The sequence below is a fragment of the Rhea americana genome, unplaced genomic scaffold (genome assembly GCF_003343005.1).
Source record: "Rhea americana isolate MKP2758 unplaced genomic scaffold, rheAme1 scaffold_54, whole genome shotgun sequence".
In the NCBI taxonomy this organism is placed as follows: Eukaryota; Metazoa; Chordata; class Aves; order Rheiformes; family Rheidae; genus Rhea; species Rhea americana.
Genome location: NW_028186690.1, coordinates 1,303,271 through 1,326,806, shown reverse-complemented (window position 1 = coordinate 1,326,806; position 23,536 = coordinate 1,303,271). Strand labels below are relative to the sequence as shown.

The window sequence follows — 23,536 nt, the reverse complement described above, 5'->3', positions numbered from 1 at the left end:
TGAGTTGGATCCTGTTGCTCTTGTTTTACTCACCAATAAAAAGTCCTGTGACTTAATAAAGTAAAATAACTCTTTACAATGATGTGAGCAGTAAAAAAGAACTTGAGTGGACCACAGCAAGAATGAATGAGCTTTGCCTTTGTCTACAGGGTATCTTTTGTAATATGCTGTGCCTGATCCCAGTGGCTTGTCTAATTTAGAGAAAAACTATATAGGTGCTTAAAAACTTGTAAGAGTTAAGAGCTGAGATGTATTTATTCCTGGATTTGAACTCATTTTTTTTTGAAGAGGCAAGAATAGCAGTTAGTTTTTCCCTTTTTCTCCATCACTATTACTCATGTATAGCTTGCCATTCTTTCACTCCATTTTAGCTTATGTCTTTGTAAATGTTAYCGGTTAGAGCTGTTCACACAGTCCAGCCTTCTGGCTTGCAACATTGAGCCATGGTATATTATATTTACTAACTTAAATATATGTAAATATAATACACAAGCTGGCTCACTGTTGCCAGGACAGGCTATGGCAGGGGCTGGACAAGGATCTTTCTGTAATATGTGGTGTGTCCTCTTACATTAGTTTGTCTTGATCCAAGCCCTGTCATAGAAGGCTTAAATTTTGGAATATTTGGAGTGGCTTTCTTAAGTATGACCTGTTTTAAAAAAGATGCAGCAAATCCCCSTCTCTCATCTCCTTGATAAAATACATTCCCTGGGGCCATGAGAGGGAGCAGACAAAATCTAGCCCAAGGGAAAGACCATGATGCACAACCAGGAGGCACTGCTTGGTTTAGCTATCAAGTAGCTATTTGGACATGAAAAGGACAGCATAGCTGCTTAAGAGCTATTGCAGTGYGAGAAGAGATATCCTTCTGGGAGCAATATCCACAGTAGCCATGTCAGGAAAGARGACACAGCAGATAGGCCTTGCCGACGGACCTCAGGGTTGCAGGAGGTGACGTGGCCTCCTGGGCAAGGTGAGTGTTTGCAAGGGCCGTGCTCATGGAGTTCACTGCTGGCCCCGGTTCGGGCTGAGTGTTAACGGGAGCATTCACGGTCCGTGTGCTCTGCCCTGGTGCCTGCCAGCGAGCGTGTAGCCCGGTGTTGAGCAAACACAACATGTAGTGAGACCAGAGCGTGGCTCTATTTCTGCTCATTTTGCTTGCACTTTCAGCTTGCATTAACTCTTTCCAGCCCATATTCTGATCTCATCTGTCATGAGATCACAGCAGACACTCYGGTTGTTTTAATTTCTTTCCTGTCTATTTTCTGCTGTCTTTCATCATTCTATAGTGACATGACTGCGCTTCTTCCCTGAAAAACTTCTAGCCTCAACTCACTTACATTACTGGATGTATTAGTGATTAATTCCACATGCTTTCAAGGCCTGGGTTCATATTTCATTATTTTATTTTTTTAAATGAAACAAAGMTTGATTATGTCGTGTAGCCTCAGTAGTGAGCTTTTGTTTTCAGCAGAGAATATTTTGGGAGTGTGACACAAGCTTCCATGATTATGATTTTTCCAATAGAAGCTGRTGCTAAAAACTGACACTTCCTGAAGAAAAAACCTGTAAAGGGTTTAATCTTTAAATGTATCCTTATAGGATTTGAATTCCTTGAGTTCAGGAAGTTTGTTTCAGTGCCAAATCCAGAAGTTCGAAAGCACCTTAGTGATGTGTCTGCTTATCCAATCTATCTGAGTGGATRTGTTCCTAAACTAAGACAGGAAATGGCTCAGAAACAGCTTTTCACCTCTGATTTATAGTCCTAGACATACACCAATGAAAAAAATGCATTGATACAACAAAATGGAAAAAAWTAGTCATTTCTAAAAATGTAAAAAGATGGAAACTTGTTTACATACATAAGTGCAGATGAAAGTGTTTCACTCTTCAATTCCTCAACTAATTTTAGCATCCTAATTAGAGGATTGATTATTCCTGTATACTTCTTTTTTTCCAAGTCTTACAGTTGTTTTCCCTATTCTTAATTGGTGATGTRGTTTGACATTACCTGGTGTCAATCTAGTCAATAATATTTTAGAACTAGTTACATCCAACTTTAAGTGGTATTTTTCTATAATGGCAACAGATTGATTTTTTTTCCTTTCTCTTTTACAGAAACTCCGGTTTTGGAGTCTCAGAAAAACTACATCTAGTTTTTGATCCATCTTAATAATGGATCCTATTTTCATAAATCAATAAAAAACACTTACTATGATAACTTCTTCAATAAAGGAAAATCAAAYCTATTGCATAACTGGACCTATGTAACAGGAAGGTAGGCCTCAAAGGCATGCTAACCTTCAAGACCTGCACAACATTTCCTCTTACTCTGAATGATAAAAATGATTGGTCTAAGTGCAATGATGGTCTCTTTTTCTTGGTCCCGTCATGGTGCTAACAAAAGAAAATGTCAGTGACAGAGCTGATCAAGCTTACTTGAGCCAATCCCTTACTTTTAAGGGATGGAATGGTCTCTACCTTAAGAAAACCTACTTGAAAGAAAGGCTACATGAAGTAGAAAGTCACTTCCTAAATGAAAAGGCAAAAAGTTGCTATTTATCTAAAATTTTTAAAAATGCCCTTCTGACCACAGACTATCAAAAGGGTAATTTCTGGTGCCTGGTGGTGGTATCTTGTGGTTTTGGGCTTGGCTGTCCTGAAAGAGGCTCTGAAGCCATTGCTGTAATCTGAACTAGAGAATGTTTTACCTGTGACTCGCTTCTTTTCCACTGCAGGAGAGAGAATGTTTTAACAAACTTGCTAAAAAGAAAAAAAAAGATAGTATCTTGCCTACAATTCTAAATAGTGTTTCAGTCCTGATTCTCAAAGAAGCATGTGAAATATCTTTGAGAATGAGTCCACAATCTAAAATTTCTATTTCATTTTTTTCATAATTCCAATGCATATTCAGAATCACAGACTAAATATAGGCATTTTGGTATCTTTTACTGTTTTCTCATAATCTGTGCCTAACTAACCTGATCATTCACACGCATACTAATTATTTGCCCCTCTTTCCTTCAGAGTCCTTACTCCTTGCTTACACCACCATTTRCCCCGCACATGCTAACCACCCGTTTTTAACCTTTGTGTAATTAATATAGTGTCGGTAAATTCAGAGTAACTGCTGCAGTCTTCATTTCATTTAAAGTTGCTGTGTCTGCTTTGGATGTGGGGAAAGGCTTGCCAGGCGAAATTCCGTGTATATTCCCCAGYTCTCTTGGGCTGTCGTTCAGTGATAAAGTAAATGCAGCTCTAAGGTTCCTAATACAACGTAGCAAATTTTTTGACTACATTGTAGCTAATATTGATTCGATTAAAATTCATCTTGTGAAAATTCAGTTTCGATGAAAAAATGTTGATTGGCTAGTTTCCTACAGGCGGGCTTATGCCTAATACCATATCAGATATCATCTGTCTACACCATTCTAACTTTATGCTGGATCAACAATTGTCTGTTCTCTCACTGTTGTCACGTAGCTGGCATTGTACCATAAACTTCCTATCACGCACTCTAGCAATAGATCAGAAATGTGATTATACGGCAGGGTGATGCAAACATGCATACATCTAGAATCAGCAAATTGTGGAAACACTGCATGACCTTTTCTTATGCAAGATATATTATCATGTTCTATGTAGTTTACTCTGATGTCTTTAGATAATAGTAGCAATAACACCATGACTAATTCTGTACTGTGTGTCACTGAAACAGAGAAATGCCCTCTTATYAGATCATTCACTGAAAACAATGAAAATGACGTCAAGTCCAACTCCGTCTCTTACGGGAGAAGTCAGACCTGTTGTATCTTCTGATGGTTTCAAAGCCAAATGTTTGGGGKTTTTTTTTAGCTGTACAGTCTACTCTTGTATTTCCCTACAGTGAATCTTCAAGGCATACATCAACACTAGGATCTATGAAGCAGCATTTTAATCTATTTTTGTTCTTCAATTAGATTGTCACTCATAGTGTTCTCTGATGTGCTTTTGTTTTTCACTAAGTGCAAAGTAGTGAATCCGCTCAGATTGGAGCAGAGTGGTTGAAAGATTTCTGCTGCAGTAGTACCTATGCAAAAAATAAATTCAGACTTTTAAAAGGTGTCATTTATTAAGCAGATTTATTTCAAATATATCCCATGAAATATGTAGCTGAAAACAATTTTGCAAAAGAATAAAATACACAGCTTGAGGACATGCATGATAAGTGGAATAGATATGAAGACTTCTCCCATTTTAGAATGTGGAATATGAAATATTATAGACAGCATGTCTAAGTGAACATACTTCTAACTGCCTCAGCTATCATTATTGCTTTGATTTCTCTTTTTATATGCACATTTGTTGATCAATATGATTAGTTTTGACTACTTTAAAATATTGTCTTTATCTTCTGATCACTGCTGCCTAAGCTAGGCGGCAACCTTTGCAGCAACTAGCTTGCTATGAAAGATTCGTAGGTGGAAATTAAGGAATTTCAGATTCCATGGGTTGCAGTTTGATTTACTCTCCTCCAACATCTGTCCTTAACATTCTGTTACAAAGCATTTTCTTCTTTTTGCTGTTGATAGAACAACTGCCTAAGTAAGGCTTAGCACATATGTACACTTGATATCTAAGCAGAGGGCTAGACTGAAAACACTAGCAAAGGCTATCATCACAAGGGAGCCCAATTTCAAATCACTGATTTATACTTTTCTCTTTAGATTCTTGGTGCACAWAACCAACATATGTATATATGGTTTTATTCCAAAGGTATCAGCTATCATATAATTTGAGAATTTCCTGAAAAATAGTGATGATACATTGGGTGGGTAATGGGAAGTGTGCCAAATGAGGTACAACTAGAAATAATGAAATCCAGCTGAATGAAGGTGAATGCAGGAATGGGGAATGATTTGCTATTAGGGAGTATTAGATGCAGAGTAAATATGCAGAATAAGCACCTTTGCTGTGTCACTTGTAGAGTAGTTTGCAGAATTCTATTCCGGGGACTTTCTTTGTATGGATAAGGTGGTAGACTATCCGAGTATGATTAAGACTTGCTGTGGAGAAAGGCCTAACTATAACTCTTGGAAGGTGAGAGAGCTTATATTTGAATACAATTCCCAATTTTTCTGGGAAAAAAAAAAAAAGTAAATGCTATACCTTTGCCAGACAAGACATAGGTAAGACACATAGATGACTTTAGAGCCAGATTACAACCCTTTGCCTAGAGCACTTAAGTTCTGTGGCATCCCATTGCAAGAGCAGGCACCAAAATTGAGGTCCTTAGGAAAAGCTTCTAGAAATATGTCTGCTGCCAACTCACACTGTTAAATTTGTAGAATGCTGAAAAAGATAGCTTTGGCATGAGTGTYGGGAACAGCAGATTTTGGCTCCTAGTTATGAGAAGAAGGGGATACACATGTAATGTATATGCACAAAGTAAAAGAAGAGAAGACAATGAAAGAGGACTGTAGTAAGTGTTAGATTTTCCTATAGGAAAAGTGCTTACAGGTGCAATCTTCGCTGTAGTGCTATGTAATCTATGCACATCAGCTGTGCTTGTATATCTTTGGAGAAAGCAATGATCTATAAATTTACCATAGACCAATCATAATGACCTGAGATTCAGCATGTATGTATAATATATATTATAAATGAAGCATCCATTTCCATTTAAACACTAATTCCTAATAAGCTGCTATTCATCAATTCATGTTTGCTAGCAGATCAATATCTAATGTGTTTACCAATTCAGTTGTATCAGGAGGGTGCATCAAGCTGATAATTTTCTAGTCAGTCTCTTGTGTTAACTGAAAGAAAAAAGTAAGAGAGTATTTTTACTACTACAAATGATTTACAAATATTTAATGCAGATAAAATGCTGTGCATTCTGATCTAACTAAGCAAGCAGAGAATCAAAGCTGTTATTAGAACATTATGTATTCCAGGAGTGGAAGATTCACTGTTTTAGATGAATACAGCTGTTTTATTTAAATTTGCACTTACCCAGTAAAAGAGTGGAGATAATTCAGGACTGGACCACCATGAAAAACATGTTATGGCATCACAGTTGGGAATTTGTGTCGTATAACTGAAAGTAAGTGTCTAGCATAAAAGATGCTGTAACAGCTCTTGGCTTTCTTTCTGTGAGTGGATGGATGGGTGTTTCTGTGGCTCTTGAAGCTGGAAGGTTTATGCTGCTTTAGTGGGAGTGTTTTCATCTGGTTGTGTGGATCAAATCCAGCATTTGGCCTGGATGGCTAGAGCTGGAAAGTTGCCAGCTGTTATACTCTGCCATTTAGAAACAAAGTGAAAAAGGCATCTTCAGGTTCTCCCTGTTACTGACACTTTAAAAAGATGACCTGTAAAATTCCTTTAGGTCCTGCGAGAGTGTAGAGGACTTGACCATCAAAAAAGTAGCCAGTCTTACMTGCTCTCTCGTAACAGCATTTCCTATTGCCATTGCTGGAAACAGGCTACCTAGATGGAGCACTGGTGTGAGCAGGCGGGACATTTCTTGTATTCTCTCCATTGTTCACTGAAGACGTCAGGCTCATTCAAACACACTGCTGTTTTAGATTATTMTTCTTCTTTTGGAGCAATCTAAGGCACTTTGGGGCATCTTTTTTATGAATTGTTGTTACGACATGACATTTAAAACTGATTTCAAAATAGTCTTACATATTTAAAAGGAAAACACTGTGCCCTCTGAAGGTTGGAATTGAAATGATCTCTTTTCAGCACAGCTCTTCTGTACGTATGGCATTCAGCAAATTATATATTCTGTTTCACAGAATTACTATATTTATTACCAGAGGAAAATAGATTATTAATTGCAGCCAAAGGCTGCTTTGATTAAATATACAATTAATTAGCTATGCTAAGCCCATCCCAAAGCTCCTAATATTTTCAGCTGGATGGTTTTTCTAGTACTTTTAATTAAAATTGTTCTAAAAAGCCACAAGTTAGCTGCCTGTGCACTTAAACTGAAGTTAGCTCTTCAGTGTTTTGCTGGTTTCTGTATGCAATCTAATTAATCTGTACTGATTAAATGTACATAAAATCATCTGAAATGCGAGCTAATTTGTGCAGATATGGAACAGTGGAGAGCTTTTACTAGTCCTTCGCATGATTGTTTTATCTTTGGAAACTAATTTCTAAAGGCTGCAGATGATAATTGTTTTGAGAAGTAAACAGAGAAAACAGCATACAAACCAGACACACTAAAGACAGCAGCAGCAGCAGAGACACTCACAGAGAAAAGGCAGTTGCTTTTTAGGGTGCAGCTTGTCTTTTTTACCTGAGGTACCCTCGAAGTTTGCTGATTGCACTTAAATTCCTCTGTGCTGTCTGGAGGTTTGGMTCCCACTCCTGTTTTGATGAACTGACTGTTATGTGGCTAGAAGGTGGTTTAGAACTATATTTTTTCTTAATGATTTATGAATAAAATTGGGGTTGGATTTTTCAAGTGGGCCAAGAGAACATGATCCCTTATGAAGATCCACGAGATTTGTTTTTCTGCCATCAATACTCTTAAAATGTGTCTTTCTCAGTACTGATGAACTATTTTCAACTGAAATCTCTGAGAAATGAGTATGTAGGTAGTGGACCTTCTTAAAGAGGATGGGACGTTTGCGTGAAAGTTCTTGGCAGCTCTGGGGTGGGGGGAGGCATGCATGGGGGTAGCAGACCCTCAGTGTCACAGTAGGGAAAAGATAAATAAAGGACCGTGGTTGAGTCAGATGTGCATTACTGCTGGCTGGAGCACGTGTCCTTCCAGAGTTTGGAAAGGCAGGACYACAGGTCGTAGTGATGAGCAAGAAGTAGGCTGGAGCACACATGTTCCAGTGCGCTTTGCTCAGGTGTCTGCCTCATCTCCTGTYGCTCACCAGTCACTTCTGCATTTGTCCCTTTCCTCTAATGCCAATACAGTTACACAGTGCATACTAGCTTATGGCGCTGTAGTTGGAGCAACATCTCAGGAAGGTTTGAGCCCTCTAGACTGAGGAGAACCTTAGATCCCGGTCATGTGCTTCCTGGGAGACACTCTGGCCCTGAGGCTATCATTTCATCAGGCCCATTAGTTTCAAGTAATGTGGTCACTTGCCTCAAGGAGTGTGGTAAAACAGCAACATTAAGTCTATTGCTTTGTTGGCTCTTTAGTCTATTTTGTTGTCATTTTTCTTTGTTTTGTACTTCCCCTTGAAGGAGAGGAGCCAAAGTAGCAAGTGCTTTTTAATGGCAAAAATATTTATTGAATAAAAAGGTTAGAGAGAGAAACTATGGGGGAGAGGGAGGAAAGAGGTAGAGGCAATCTGGAAGGCCGTATGATTTTGTAGCTGAAGATGAGCCAAGCAGTGTATCTCCGATGTTCTCCGATGGAACTTTAGATTAAAAATACACCATTTAGGAATCTATGATGTTCTACCTTATTCCTTCTTTTTCCATCTCTTGCTGAAGGCAACAGGAAGCCATGTAGCTTTGATGAAGTTGCTGCAGGGTGGAAAAGAAAGGCTCCAACATTAGAAAGAACTGTGCATCATCACAAAATGATATATGCTCTGTCCTAAAATATTACCTCATCTCTCGTAGGGCCTCGTACCTTGTTGCTCTTTTTTTGCCCATTGTTAATGTCCTTTGCCAAGCTGAAGGCAAACGTCTGTTTAGATTAATATTAGTGTTCAGAAAGCTCATCCTTAGCACACCACAGAAGTAGCAAGATGATGTTCCAGTTCCTAGCTGGATGCTGGATCACCACTATCTGTGCATCTCTGCACAGACAGTTTGTCGTAGCACAGTCTGTGGTCTAATCTCATATTTTTAATGTGTATGAGCCGCCAGCTTTTGATGGTACATTAGCTTCATTTGTACTTGGCAAAAATTATGTTCCAGTTTTGCACATCTTGTTCTATAAATATTCTTCTACTTCAGGCAACAGTATTCTGGTCTCCCATCAAATATGCCTTTGACTTTTTTTGCAGTACTTTTTTTTTAATTAAATTAATTTACATGCCACATGGTTTTACATGTGAGTTCCAGGGTGCTAGTTAACATGAAATCCCATGTGAAAAATGACCCTTATCTTCTAGCTTTTTCTTTTCATCCTGAGGACTTTTTCAGTCATTCTTCTGAYATAAGGGGGAGTTTCTGAATGTGTCACTTGCCCTATGAATGGTGATTTAAAAAAAGATGACATTTCTTGTGTGAAATGACAAAGAGTGAACTCCAAAGRAGCACTTGTTTCAAATTCAGCAACCTGAGAAGTCTCTGACTCTGTGAATAGGCACTTACTAAAAAAAAGCAAATTAAAAGCAAACTGAAGTAGTAGTGTCCTGACCTAGCTGTATCCATGTRTTATTAACATGAGACAAATATGCAGATACCTCTTCATTATGGTTAACACGATCTGTAGCCACTGCRTGACTGAAACTGAGACTCAGATTGGGAACCTCAAGGCAGACCTGGTTTCTGGTGCCAGCAGTGTGCCAGCCTGTTTCAAAATAAATGTTTCCCYTGGCAAAGCTACCCATGCTCAGCTCTCTCAGCTGGGAGTTGTTCTCAGTAGCCTTCATATTTTCCAGGAGCTGTACCCASAAGCCATTTACGCCTGGTGTCGAGGCTTTAAGTGGAGCTCTTGAAATGTCAGATAAAGTCAGATAAAGTGGAAATGCAGATACTCTGACATGAGAATAGTCCTGTTTTTGCTAACACAGTCCTATGATTCTCCTCTTTACAAAGCATCATATGCCACACTTAAACATCAGTGACATTTGGAAATACTTGGTTAAGTTGAGAGTCAAATGTCAGTCTTAACTTTTGCTGTTATTGCTCTGTGCTRGTGCTGCAGCTTTTATCAAACTTGAACATCTGTCTTTATTACAATTTGCTTTGCAACTGTGCTCTTTTTTGAGATTCAAAATTTACTTTACAAACATTAACTCAGCTATTTCTGAGGTGTCTAACAAGCGTGTGTCATGGCTGTGCTCTCTGTATATGGCACACAGAAAAATGACCTTCTAAATAAAAAAWTTTCAATAGACCATTATTTAAGTAAGAGGAGGTTTTGAATAGGAAGTCTCAACATGTGTTACTTAAGCTGGCAGAGAACTGTTAATAGTCAGAATGCCTTATCCAGCCATATCCACCACCATCCACAATGATCTGTAAGGATTTTCTTCTCCGTGGACCAGCTGTTAGACTGTGATGCTGTCCATAAGGGAGGATTTCTCTCCATCTTATACTATACTTATAAACCTAATTTATGTCAGTGCAAAATGGGCCAGTCTATGAAATGGAAATCTCGCTTAACTTTTGTACTGCAGAAAGTAGCCATATGGGAGCCTTGAGATGATAGATGAGGCTAATGCAAGTGTTCACCTTTTTCTTCAGTGCCCTTTGTGGTCAGCCCCCAGGTCTGACCTGAGCTGCTGTGTACCTAGTACATGCATGAAAGCAATGATTCAGTTCCCCAAACATTGCTGTTTAGTGCCGTTTTCGTTGTCCTAGGGCATCTCCCCCAACTCCTAGCTACTGCCCAGGTTTCCTGGAGACTTCCTGGAGATTTCTGCCCTTCTGCAGGTGCCCAGGGTGCTACAGAGCCTGCTGGTGGCATTGGCTGCCAGYGCTCGGGTTTGCAAATGCTCCCACATAACTGCGGATTTGCTGCCTGCACTGGGGGAGCCCAGAGGGAGGACGGTGGAGGCTTGCGCCCCGCGCCTGCCCGCACGCACCCATGGTGTGTGCAGCCCTGGGGAGAGGAGTCTGTGGGACGGGCTACAGAAAAGTCGGAGCGGCTGGTGAGCCTGCTCCTCTGCTGGCTAACGCCCATGACGGGAGACAAGAAGGTACATTTGCTCTTGAGGCTAGAAACTGAACTAGGATCCTTTCTCCTTTACTGTCCAYATTGCCAATCACCTTTTGAAGTAAGATTCCTCAACCTGTGTAGATTTTACATTTAGCATATTGATGGATAGGGAAAACTAAGTCACAACGTGAGTCAAGTTGGGTCATGGTGCAAAGACCAGAGAGCCAAGTCAGTGATAAAGACAGAACTTGGAAATTCTCCATCCTGCTCTATCCTTTTGGCAATTTTTCTTCCATTTCTCTATAACCTATTTTGTTAAAAGGCTGGAAAAAACCCTCACCAGCTGAGCGTGAGAGCTGACACAATACATATCTCCGTCATAGCTGTTGCAGGCTTCAGTGTAAATACCTCATACCTTTATAGCCTCTTTCAGACTGAGCTCATTATGATCTTTTGTGTAAATCCTTCTAAATTCACAGATAATTGACATGACAGACTCGAGGGGCTTACAGCCAACCATGTTAATGAAGCTACTTTAGGAAGTCCGAGTGCTGAGAAGCCTAATATGTTATGAGAGAAAAATAAATGATTGCCCATGCGCAGCAATAGCTATTCTAAATGAAATACCTCAGTTGTTTTCAATTTTTTTTTTTTCACAAAATACCCAAAGGCAATAATCCACTTTCTGGATTAACAGCCTGTAAAATATTACTCTAAAAAAATTAAACCATCTTTGRGTTAACTTAGTAACACAGAAGGCTTCAAGAAATGCTAGAGTCTCCTCTGTGTTGTATTATTGTAACCTGAGACCATGATGAGTGAAGGAGTTTTTTGTGCTTTTATAAGACATAGTAAATTCTGTCAAGGAGAGTATAAATCAGACCTCATCCTGGGAAATATGTTATACTACCTAATGATAGAGATATTCTTCCTGGAATGCCAAAAATCGTAAGTAAATCTATAGGTAAATGTATATTTTTAAAATTTCTCAGCATTTTAAAATGAGTTCTGTTCCTCTCCCCCTCTTTTATTTTCTTTCTCTCTCCTTTTTTTTTTTTTCTGCTTGATCTTTTTCTGTCTCTAAATTCCCAAAATCTGAGGTCATGACGTTTAGTAACTTAAAGGGATATTTGGGATATTTACACATGGTCTAAGGCAAAGAAATGTATGTGACCTTTATAATCAGATCATCTCCTTAGACTCCCTGTAGTCAGTGGAGAGAGGTTGCCATTTCCAAATGGTTATTCAGCTTACTCAAGCTTACCATCTCTGACTTGCCTATTCTTTCTTTTCTTTGACTATAGAAGAACCCTAGTCAGTTAAGTTAGATGTCTACATTTGGTCATTTGAGTATCTTCTCCTAGGCTATAGATTTTAAATGAAAACTAACTTTCCTACATAAATTATTATGTGAGTAGTTGGACTTGTGCAGTAGCTCAAGAGCTGTATATTTTGGTTTGAGTAAGTATTTGCTGCTGTGCACTGTAACAACCCTACCTACTCTCTCAGTATGGAAAATCCTTATCTCTAGGTCTCTCCTTCCCCCCCCCATCTCCTCAGTTCCTGCCATGGTGGGATAGGGAAGAGRCTGTCAATCCTTATGTGCGGTGTGAAGTATCAAAAGCATTACTGTAGTAATTTTTCCCCCTATATCTTAATGTGAACTTCTTAATGTGAAGTTCACATTAGTATCTTAATGTAAAAAATATCTTCATGTTAACTTCTGCCTTCTATAAAACATTGTGAGGTCTATGAGTAAACGTGCTATGTAAGTAACAGTGTTGAATCTACTGCATTAGAGATATTCAGACTAATTAACATGAAGTGCAGTAGCTCAGCCGGGAGAGCGTTAGACTGAAGTGTTGTRTGTCTCTAGAGTGGCCTGAGAATGGAAAAGCTGTTGACCAATAAGAAAGTTTCTAAACTTGTTTACTGATTATGATAACTCCATTCTGTTGTATTTCCGGGCAGAGTGGTACTAGGCAGCACCCACCAGCTCCTTGGTTGGGCACTTCCAGGGAGCAGTGGGAGCTGTCAAGGCTTCTTTCGTCAGTGCTCCTCTCCAGGTCCCATCTTTTGCACTTTTGACTCTTTGAACACCACCTCTTCCCCTTTTTTTCCTTTTTTGTGCCCTGTAATCATTTCTTTTCCCYAGATTCATTTGTCAGATGGAGCATCTGTCTTGATGGAGGAGATCAATAGGAATATTGGCTGTAAGCAGATGCTAAAGGCTTTCTGTGTCTTCTGGCATTAATGCAGATGCAATATCCCATTGCTTCTGTTCCCTTCTTGACACCCTGTTTAAGTGGCACTCAGYTGTCCATTTHCTCTTTGAATGTTTCCACTGATCTGTCTRTCCTTTGCCTCAGGATACAGAATTTCCATGTCTTCATCCATAGGGGGAATGTGCCGGCTGTGTGGAGGTGACAGCTGACTTTTCCTTATTCTTCCGCTTAAGAACTCACGCCAGTCTTTTTGGTTTTATATGCCAGTACCTTGTGCCTCTTATGGTTCAGAAGAAGTCAATTTCTTTCTGATAGGCTTCCTTTGCTACAAAATTGTAACCTGATGAATCTGAGTCTTTGCTGCTTACAGTCAGGCATTGAAGCTTTGTCTCTCTGCGACCCTCTCTCTCCAGTTCTACCTGGGGTACTAACAGCATTTCAGGAAATGCTACCAGGAAAAGCTTGGTATTCAGGAACATTTTCAGAAGCCTACATTTTGCTTCTGGATCCCCTGATCTAGTCATCCTCACTGGTGTCCACAAGCAGGAGCTCATCTGTGAGGCTTATGATGAGCAGATGCAGTTTACTTCTAGGTTTCTGTCTTTGCATGTTGCAGGTAAKTCCACCAGCAAAACATATTTCTTCATTCTGGCTTGGGTCACTGCTTACAAAGRTCAAAACCTCAGGGGAAGTGAAGTTATAGCAGCACAAAAAGCAAGTGCTGATTTAAGGCATAGGCAAAGAAAGAAGTTTCTCTGAAATCAGTTTGATGGGCCACAGTGACTCCATAAGCATCCTTTTCCTCATCAGCTCAGGAGGCCAGGACAGAGCAGGCTCCCCTGCTTCTGTCAAGGATAGCCATGGCCATGCTACCAGTGTGTCTACTTCTTCCTTCTCTTGCTCCTACCTGCACTGATTTTATGTGTTTAGCCCCACAGAGATAGGGCAATGCAGTGGGGCAGGGAGGAAGAGGAGAACAGTGATGGSGAGAGAGCAGAGGAGTGCATGCAGCGTGCTTTGGCCTTCTGTCCCTTTTCCTGATCCTTTTTTCCTTCTCTGCATGACTTCCAAGAGAAGCTGTTCACATAGAGTAGTTCTCCAAAGTGCYTTATTGTGTCTTCAGCCTGATAAAAATACTTGTGCTCGAGGCTGTGGCCAATTTTAAATTTAAGTGTGTGGGTGATTGGCGACCTAACTGTCTTCCCTAAAGCTTACAAAAGTGGCTCTTCAGTTGGTGGGACTGGTATTTTTTTTAGTTAAGATAGGTAGCCATGGGTTTTGTGTGAAAGTTGGATGATGTTTGAGTGAACTTAGATTTTTCTTTAGCATGTGTCAGAGTTGATTGTAGAAGGCTGGTGTGTTGCTGAAGTAAGTTACTGTCAGCATTATAGATGAAAAAGAAATGGAAATGACAGATGGAGACTTACTTCTTACTCTCATGCTGCCAAGGCCTTGTAATACAAGAGGAGGTTGATTTTACATTGTTGTGTGGTCTCAGAGTATTTGTAACATTGCATATGATTAAATGGGAAGCTCACAAGGACTCTAAAATTCACTTTGTAATTTGAATTTTCATGAATACTTGGTGTATTTCATAGAACACCATAGGAGCAAGAAATAAGGTTAGTTTTCCAAATTTGAGGTGTATTGCAGCAGAAAAAATAGCTTTTCTTAGGTCTGATAGGTCATATTAAATTTTGCCGTCAGGAATTAAAACTCAGTTTTGGTTTTGTTCCATATGCTTCATTCACTTGATGACGAATCTTATAATGACACGGCTACTACTTGGTGACAAGTTTGAAAACACCACAAATAGTTTTCTTGTAGTATAAAAATTAGCCAAACATAAGTTTGCATAAGAAGTTAAATTGCGAATGCAGGGTGTGTAGTAGTCAAGCGAATTTGCTGTCTTCCTATTTTCGGAAGAACTGGTTGGTTAAATTAGACATGCAGTAGTTACCAACTGTGCCCTRTGTCTAGCCAGTTACATGAAATATAACATAAAGGGACAAGACATTTTATCCCAGCTTGTGTTCTTCTGAAGTTTTCTTTCCTTTGGGGGAGATAKAGTCTGAGTTCAGCAGAAAAGGTAAAAACCTCTCAGGTGATATTGCACATCCAAATGTTTTGAGTGGAGGGGGAAAGCTACTGAACACTGAAGGAGAGGAGAGGAAGGGGATTTGAGTGGGGCACAGGCAACACGGTGGAAGAAGGCAATTGCCTGTGGGGTATGGCTGTGGCACCAGGGGGCTCAGATTAGGGGATGGTGGAGCAGAGTGAATGCCATGGTGGGAAGGAAGCAGTGAGCAGGCAGACGTGAAGGAGCCTCTGTGCAGTAGCTACTTCTTGGTTACCTGAGCCCTTTTCCTCCTGCACATGAGCTGCTCTTTTGAAGTAGAGGTACAGCACTGTCTACTGTAAGCTGCTAAAGGCAAGCCCTATCCTGCTGCATGGGTGTTAGCAGACATGGGTTTATTGTGGCAGCTAAGCTAGCTACTTTCTCCCACCAGCTCCATTAACACAGGCTATAGTGCAGTTTTTTTCCTCCTTCATTGGATAATATCGTGGCTATGTAGCTGCGCAGGTCTCTTCCCCAAGCAAAAACCATCTGCACCTGTGAACTCCTCTTTGCCCTGCTGCTGCAAATTGGAAATCAAGATAGGAGGTGGGCCCTTCTTACAAGGAGGGTATGAATCCTCATAAAGTAAAGGTAATTTTTAAAGTGAGCCAATTTGTAGCACAGCCCCTAGGAATAGTTGTATGAGCATAACAGCAAGGCAAAGGATATGAGTGTAGAGACAGGTGTCAGCCGTGAGGAACAGGAAACTTCTTAAACTAGTTTAGCAAGCCAGAGATGGTGGAGTGCAATGAAACTGTGTATTTACACTTAGAACTGATGTGGGATTTGCATACCTTCGAGTTCGGCATGCACAGTCTATAAGGTGTTAAACTACAATTTGAAGAAAAGGATGATTACACACAGGGGAGGCAAAGGGTAAGYGTGAGGTAGAGAATCAAAGGCTGAGCAGAGGTAGGTGGTTACAAAGGCTAACCTGTCAGATGTTTGGATTTGCAAATTCCTTATCTTGACAAAGAGTATGTGGTAGGTCCTTTTGTTTGGACTTAAGATAAACAAAAATATCTGATGCAGTATTATAAGGCAAAATATTAGTTAAACCAGAGCAGAAGGGGGTAGACGAGCAGTTGTAAGAAGGATATGGAGTTGACTTGGGAGGAAAATCTACAAGTAGTGTTAAAAAGGAAAGCAAAAGRCTGGAGAGAAGTTGCTGCTTGAGTTCCAGAAGGATTTGTCCTTTGCTGATCCTGTTTAATACTTTTATTAGTGACCTTTTCAGAAATACCAGCAAACTTCACCTACCAGATCCTAATGATATGTCTAATGTCGTCTAAAATACTAATGGCTGCAGCAGTGCTGGGATGTTTACCTGGAACCCCAGGGGTGCAAGGAAGGAGGGGAAGGCAGCTAAATCCCGAGGGAAGAAGGGGAAGACAAAGAAAAAGAAATGCTGTGATTAGTCGTGAGTTGGGAACAAACAGTAACTACCATGAAATAAGGAGAAGAGAGCCAGAGATTCAGACCARACCTCTCATTTGGAATTCTCTCATTTGTTCCACTGCTCAGAAATTTGCAGTCATAGCTGYTGTAGCCATATAACTGGAACAGAGCTCACGAGGGAAGAGCATTTCGGCAGAGTAGCCTTCATCTACCCACACTAACTCCTTAACTCTAGCTCTACTTGACAGTTGCCTAAATGATATTAATTACTTTAAATTATACCTTCAGCAAGCAGGATAGAATTCCACACATTCTAAAACATCCAGTAATGTGATGGTTAGATTCTCCTTTAGTGTGAAAGAAGTGATTTCATACCCTCTTATGCTGAGTTCAGTGCCCTATTTCTAGGCAAGTGGCTTATTTGTTAAGCTGTTGTATGAATATGTGCCACTACTGCCCTCACTCCCTACTGTTTATGTTTTTCCAAGGAAGGTACAATTCTTATTGCAGTGGCTTCCTTATTTTTTAAGGCAGATGGTACACTAGCCTGGATCTGGAGTGAAAGGAAGGATCCACTGGAGAGAAGTGGCTCCTTAACAGTATGGCTTCAATGTCAACTCCAGAAGTGCCTTTAGATTTGTACTTSCAAGTGCACGGTACCCACTTCACTTACCCCGTAGACCACGTGCACCTCCCTCCTATCTGCTGAGAGCCTGGGGCTGCTCCAACCCAAGCGACGCAGGGTGAAATGAGGACACTGGCTCTCTTTTGGTACTTGGGCACCTCATGCTCTGACCGCACAGCGGGATGTCGGATGGGACAGCAGCRTTGCTCGTTCTTAAATCACAATGTCACAAGCTGCTCCAGCTAATCCCTCCACCACTCGATAGAGCTGTGCAACGTCCTGAATGCAATGGCTTGCCTGCAGCTAGTTTTCATTGACTGCAGCCAGCTCCAGGGGGTAAACTGGAAATAAAGATTGCACGGCTGAGTACCTGACCTCTTAATTTCCTGGGTTTTGTAGTGTTGAGGATTTTGGGGGCACTATTGAGGGGGGAATGTGTCTTCTGAATTGGTGTAAGATGATAATACTGGCTACATTAACTCYGTTTTTAGTGAGATTTCTATACTGATGTCCTAACAAATATAATAGAGGGCAACGGTAATTTCCATTAGGTATTTGTTATTGAAAGCACTAGAGGCCACTATGCAAATTTTTTCCCACAAAAATCTGAGAAGCTCCATCAAGGGCAAGTTTGTCTCCTGTGCATGTAAACACTGAATTTTGACAGAATTTGAAATCTGTAGTCCCTTTTCTCAGATGTTTTGCTTGTTGTCTGACATAATATCAATAATTAACTGCCAGGTAGTCACAATGAGAAACAATACTGTGAATATTAACTTTGCTGTTTTATTTTTAAGTTGTCTGCTGAAAAGTTTCCCAAACTATTTCCTGGTGGAATCTCACCTGTTATTTCCSTTCTCTTGGCAAAATACTAATCAAAGAATTTTCCTTATCGTGKGGTCTTGGAGGCGGACATGAAACACAAAGGACAAAATGTTTTATGTCAGGGATGACAAATCGTGCTAAGAGGGTTAGAGACCTGCAGTCAGGTGGTTCACTCTCAGATGTGGAAACTTGCCAGATTTCCCCGGTGGCCTGGCCTTTTTACCATGGATCCGTGTCACTGACTGAGCCCAACAAGTGTCAGGATGAATTCAGATAGCAGAACTGATTGCTGGGAATCATTTATGCCCGTCTGCCTCTCCTCAGGTGGGAAATGCTTGTTTAGATTTTGTCCTGCCATTTTGGACTGGTTTCAGACATTTCTCAATTTATTGGAAGTCTCTGCTTTTCAGCTGCGGTTCTTTTCACCGATAACTCTATGCTATGACATTTTACTGTGTTAGCTTGTAAAGTCAGAATATAATAAAATTTTTAATGATCTTAGCTTTCTTAACGAACATATTGATCAGGAGTAATATGAAAGCTACTCTCAAGTCCTACCTGTTCTGAGTTTTGAAGTAGGAGCTGGTTTGATTTTAAATGCATGGGAAAACTATTCTAAAAATTAGCCTTTCTACATAACCTTTTCTACAACTGAGCCCAGAACAAACTCTGGAATGTGAGATTGCATTTTTGAGTGGTTTTGACTTGATCAAAATTGCAGGGTTTGACTTGATGAAAGTTTTCATTTGGCTTCTATATATTTGTCCAATTCCGGGACTAATTCCACCACCACCACCATTGCCACCATTACCTCCCTCCCCCTCGCTTCTTATTATTTAAAACACACATCGAGAGTCTACAAGCTGTGCCTGCAACATCATATTGTGGGTTTTGTGAGCAGAAGTTTATATTATATTTTTGCCACCCAGTTTCCTGCCTCCTGCTGAAGAAAGTTACAGAAGTTAATGTAAATAAACACTAAAAGACAAAACTCGCARTAAGATGGCAAATATGTGATCTTCAGATCTGTTGGCAAGGTCTAATTAAGCAGTCCTGTTGTGAAATGTTACTTTTGAATGTTGCTGATTTAGGTAAAAAGACACCGTTGGTTCAGGGACTTGATTTTTGCAGGACTGAAATACTATGTTTGAAGCTTACTAAAAGCATTTCTGGGTAGTCAGTGGTTATTTGATCATTGTTTCGTAAGCATATATAGAAAGTGTATCTGACTTTATAAAATAATATAGGGTATATAATTTGTATATTGTCAGCAGGCRTTTATATGTACTTATCTTTTAATATACAGAATAAAAAATGAAGTGTATTCATCTTTGCCGCTATTTTTTTCTTTTATGAAATGACATGTAAATTTTTAAAAAACAATGCCAAATAGCATTTTGTTCCTAAGAAATAGCAAAGATTAAATTGCCCTTGCCTTGGTACCCCGGAGTGTGCCGTGCTTAAAGAGTTTTCATAGGCCATAAATTTTATTTTCAACATGCCTGTTTTAATTTGTATCCCCTTATAATTTGTTGTCTAAATTCTCAGCACAGATATATAATCATTATTTTTATTGCAGAAATGCCTAGAAGCCCTACTTTGGGCTCTGTAAGTGCTTGAAACTACATATCCAAAAAGACACAGTCTCTGTGCCTAGGCGGTTTTATCTAAATAGATAAAGACAGGAGGTATAAAGTCTTGGTTAAAGTATTTTTTCAGTGTTTTAATTAAAATATTATACATAAGATAATTAAAAGCCTGTAAAATAATCTCATTACATATTGAAGGATAACTCAGTTTCTCAGAACAGAAAGAATTACTTTGTTCCTAACGTTAAAAGGTCTTTTCCGCTCTGTGAGATAAATCACCCCGTCTGATGTCAGTGCACAGCAACGGAGAGCAGAAGGAGCTGCCCGTGTGCGAGCAAGGGCCAGCTTTGTCCCTGGGTATCTGTGGCGAGTCTGCAAAATTGCTCAGGTTCAGTGGTGCTCACAGCTCTGATTCGCGCAGCGCGTTCCCGGGGTCGGTCCATTACACAGCTTTGGCTGCCAGCTGTGGATATGCTCCCTGCCATATTTTTTGGCCATTTGTTCCTTAACAGCTTTGATGGGCCTTGGAGAGCTGGCCCACAGCTGGAACAGCAGCTCGGGTACAATCTTGTGATACACACAATTGCCTGGAATAAAAGGAAACTGATTAGTGTTGTGTGAACTTCCTCGGTAATTGGCCTTTGCAGATGTTTGGAGAGCTTGTTGCAGAGGCAAGCCAGCTACTTCATTGCCTCCTGAATCCGGATTGGAAGTATTTTACACGTAGAATTAGTGCAGGAGAAGGTTCCCTTTACAAATCTTTCAGGTGTTAAGCACTAAAGCCTTACAGAAGTGGCTGCTGCTGCTGACACTGCAGAGACTAAAGCCAAGAAGATAAAGGAAATAAAAGGAGCAAGRGAGAGATAAGGGAGCAAAGCCAGAGAGGCAAATGGAATCAAATAGGGCAGAGGAACAGAAAGGAAAYGGTGAGAGTAGGAAGAGATACAGAGAGAGAAAGGAGGGAGACTCTCCAGAAGGAAGAACAGACATGGAAACAATGGGACAGAAATAGTAGCTGTAATTGATGGTAAGCCAGGAAGGAGCTGCAGCTCTTACTAGTGGAAACATGTACACAGCCATAGCACTGTATGAATAAAAACTAGAGTTAAGCTGGCTGTAATATTATCACCTCTTATCATTTTTCCTGCTCAAAAGGAATGTGAAAATTWAAATTTAGAAGTAAACAACCAAAATATTTCCATGATAGTGCACTGGATCATCACTAGGTAGAAAAATGATACATGCATATATATATTATATATATATATATGCATTTATATGTAGTTTCATGTTTGTGCATTTTTGTAACTAAATGTGTACAGGCATGCTATGGTTAATATCACCTGCTCTCATGCATATTTCATGATGCTCAGATAAATTTGATTGCTAAGCTTTCCTAAGAATTGCTAGGAACTTTTTGGTACAAAAACACCTGATAGAATTTTAAATGGTAGCTAAGATTCCATCAGTTGCTTCATTTTATCAAGTGAATGGTTCCTCSGATTCATATTTTCTTTTTTAAACAAAGAGATTGAAAAAGAACACCATATACGGTGTTCTAAAAGTAAGATGAAATGCAACTTCATCATAATCTACTACTGTGTAAGACCCCTTTGCTGAGCCACTGTAAATATGTTTAAGCTCGTCAGTAGTATTTTTAAAACATTTTGTCCTGTAAAAGGTTGGAAGGAATTTTTTGCAAGTATTATTATTATTATACCAGAAAAAATTGCCAGTATGTTTCTTCTGAAATAAAGTCATGAAAATCAATGGAGGACAACAGCGTCAATTAATATGGAGGCAATGTGAGCAAATGAGAAAGACTGAAAGGGACCCCCAAARTTTTATCCAAACATAGAGGGATCCTTTTTTATTCTTTCAAGATGACAATTAAAACAGGTGTGTTGTATGTTCATTAAAAACAAGCAAACACAGATGTTRGGGAGCAGTCTAAACGTAGTGCCACATGTGGTTAGAGTCAGAGCAGGACATGTGKTTTGGTTGGATGTGTGGCAATGTCCAGGGACTGGCCAGGGTGTGAGTCTGGAATGAGACTCGACTCAGCGCTCTGCTGCTGATGTTGAGTTTAATGTTGCTTTTTTCCCCCATAATCCTGGCACATGGAGCACCCTCTTGGCTGAGATGATKTGCTACTTACTGGGCAGGCTGAAGACATTGTGCTGCCAGTTGCTCTTTGTTGCAGCTTTTAAGAGAAACCCCAGTGTGCTGATGCTGGTGGACGTGCTGGCAGGAAACGTGCTACTGCGCCGGGCCCTAGGATTGCCCGAGCGCTGGGGGAGCAAACTCCTGGCGCTGGCACCAGAGTTGGGACCAGTGCCATGAGATTCTGGCCAGCTGCTTGTGCTCTCGCTGCCATCTGTCCTGCTCTTGCACAGCTGGAGCAGGCAGGATTTAGTCCTCAGACCGGGGGGGGCTCTAGTTCGCTCTGTGCTACCTTAAATTGAATTTAAAAATAAAAAATAAAATCTGTCGTATGCTTAACTGCACTCCTTAAATGGGGAATTTTAATAATGTGCCAACAGCAGCAGTTTGGAGTGCCTTACCGAGGAAAAGGTCACTGTGCCCATAAGTTATCCTAGCATTTGATCAGTGGACTCTTTTCGAAAGACTTTAAGTCTCATTATTCACTGCTTATAAAGTCACTTGAGATATAAAAAGTCTTTTTATAGTAATGAAAGAACTCCCACAATTAGCCAGAAGGCAGCCATCTATCTTTTTAAACTACTCACTTCAGAGGAGACCAGGAGTTTCAGGCGTCCGTACGWGGATGAATTGTTATGACAGTGATAAGTGTAACATTCATGCGGTGATGCCAGCCTTTATGGAGTTCATGGAAGCTTGGGAATTTTTTTAAAGGTGAAAGAGAGACATTTATTTTAGTGAAATGTAGAACATGATCTCCTGAAAGGAGAAAAGTGATTACATGTTATTTATGGAGTCCTGAAACCTGATATTCAGCCTCTTTCCTTGTTTTGAGGGAATTGCAGTTGATTAAAGAATGTCATTAATTTGATCTCTTAAAACTTTAATAGCGACCACCTTTTGAAATGCCTTGTTCCCTGAGAAAAATACATAACYTGGAAAAGAAGTTAGAGAGTGAGCTTGTGGTACAACAGAGAGACTGTGAAGTTCACAAGAGAGTATGGCATTCAGTGCAGGGTTTTCAAGATAAAAATTATTTGTTCTGAACACACATACTAGCCTTTGATTGTATTTTTTCCCACCATCAAACAGCTGTGATGTGGTAGATCTCATGAGAGATTAATGTCCTATAGGACATTAGATAGGAGAAAAAAAAGTTCGCARTGATTAATGTGATAAATGATAGTCTAATTATATCAAGAAGTAACTTAACGTATTTTATGCATGTCACAGCTAGTTTRGTGTTTATTGCCCTCAAGCAGAATTATAGTATCATCAAAAAAACTGTTTGTCAATATTAAAAGCAATTTACATAGTAAATACACTCCAGCCCTGTTACATCACCATCTGGGTTAGCTGAGCATTTGGATCCATACTGGGAGGTGCTGGCGAAGGTGGACCTTGCAAGTGTTCAAAYTGTCCAGCTGTCACCGGCGATGATGACAAGTGATGGCATTCCCACTGGGATGGAAGCGGCCAGGTTCAGCAAAAGGGCAGCAGGGTGTATTTGAGGAGAAGGCTTCAGGAAAAGAAAAATGGAAGGAAGTGGAATCGTGAGAAAAAGGAGACAGCAGGGGAGCAAAGAAGAGTCCATGGGGAAAGATAAAGGCAGAATGAGAGGAACTGAAAGCCTCAGGGAGAGCAGAGAACAGAGATGAACCAGAAGAGAGGAGGGAAAGCGAGACTAAGAAAACTAGCTGAAGGAGAAAGCAAGAAGGATGTCCATAGCAACRTATCTGCTGGGCATACTAAGGAAGTCAGCAAAGGATAATAATGGTTGCTCACAGATTCACATCTACC

The 23,536-nt window shown here is 40.1% G+C and overlaps 1 protein-coding gene across 1 annotated transcript in view; it reads left to right on the top strand.

Moving 5' to 3' along the window:
• PDZRN4 (PDZ domain containing ring finger 4) overlaps positions 1–23,536 on the top strand; it is a 248,540-nt gene that overhangs the window by 176,423 nt on the left and 48,581 nt on the right. The window lies entirely within an intron of this gene.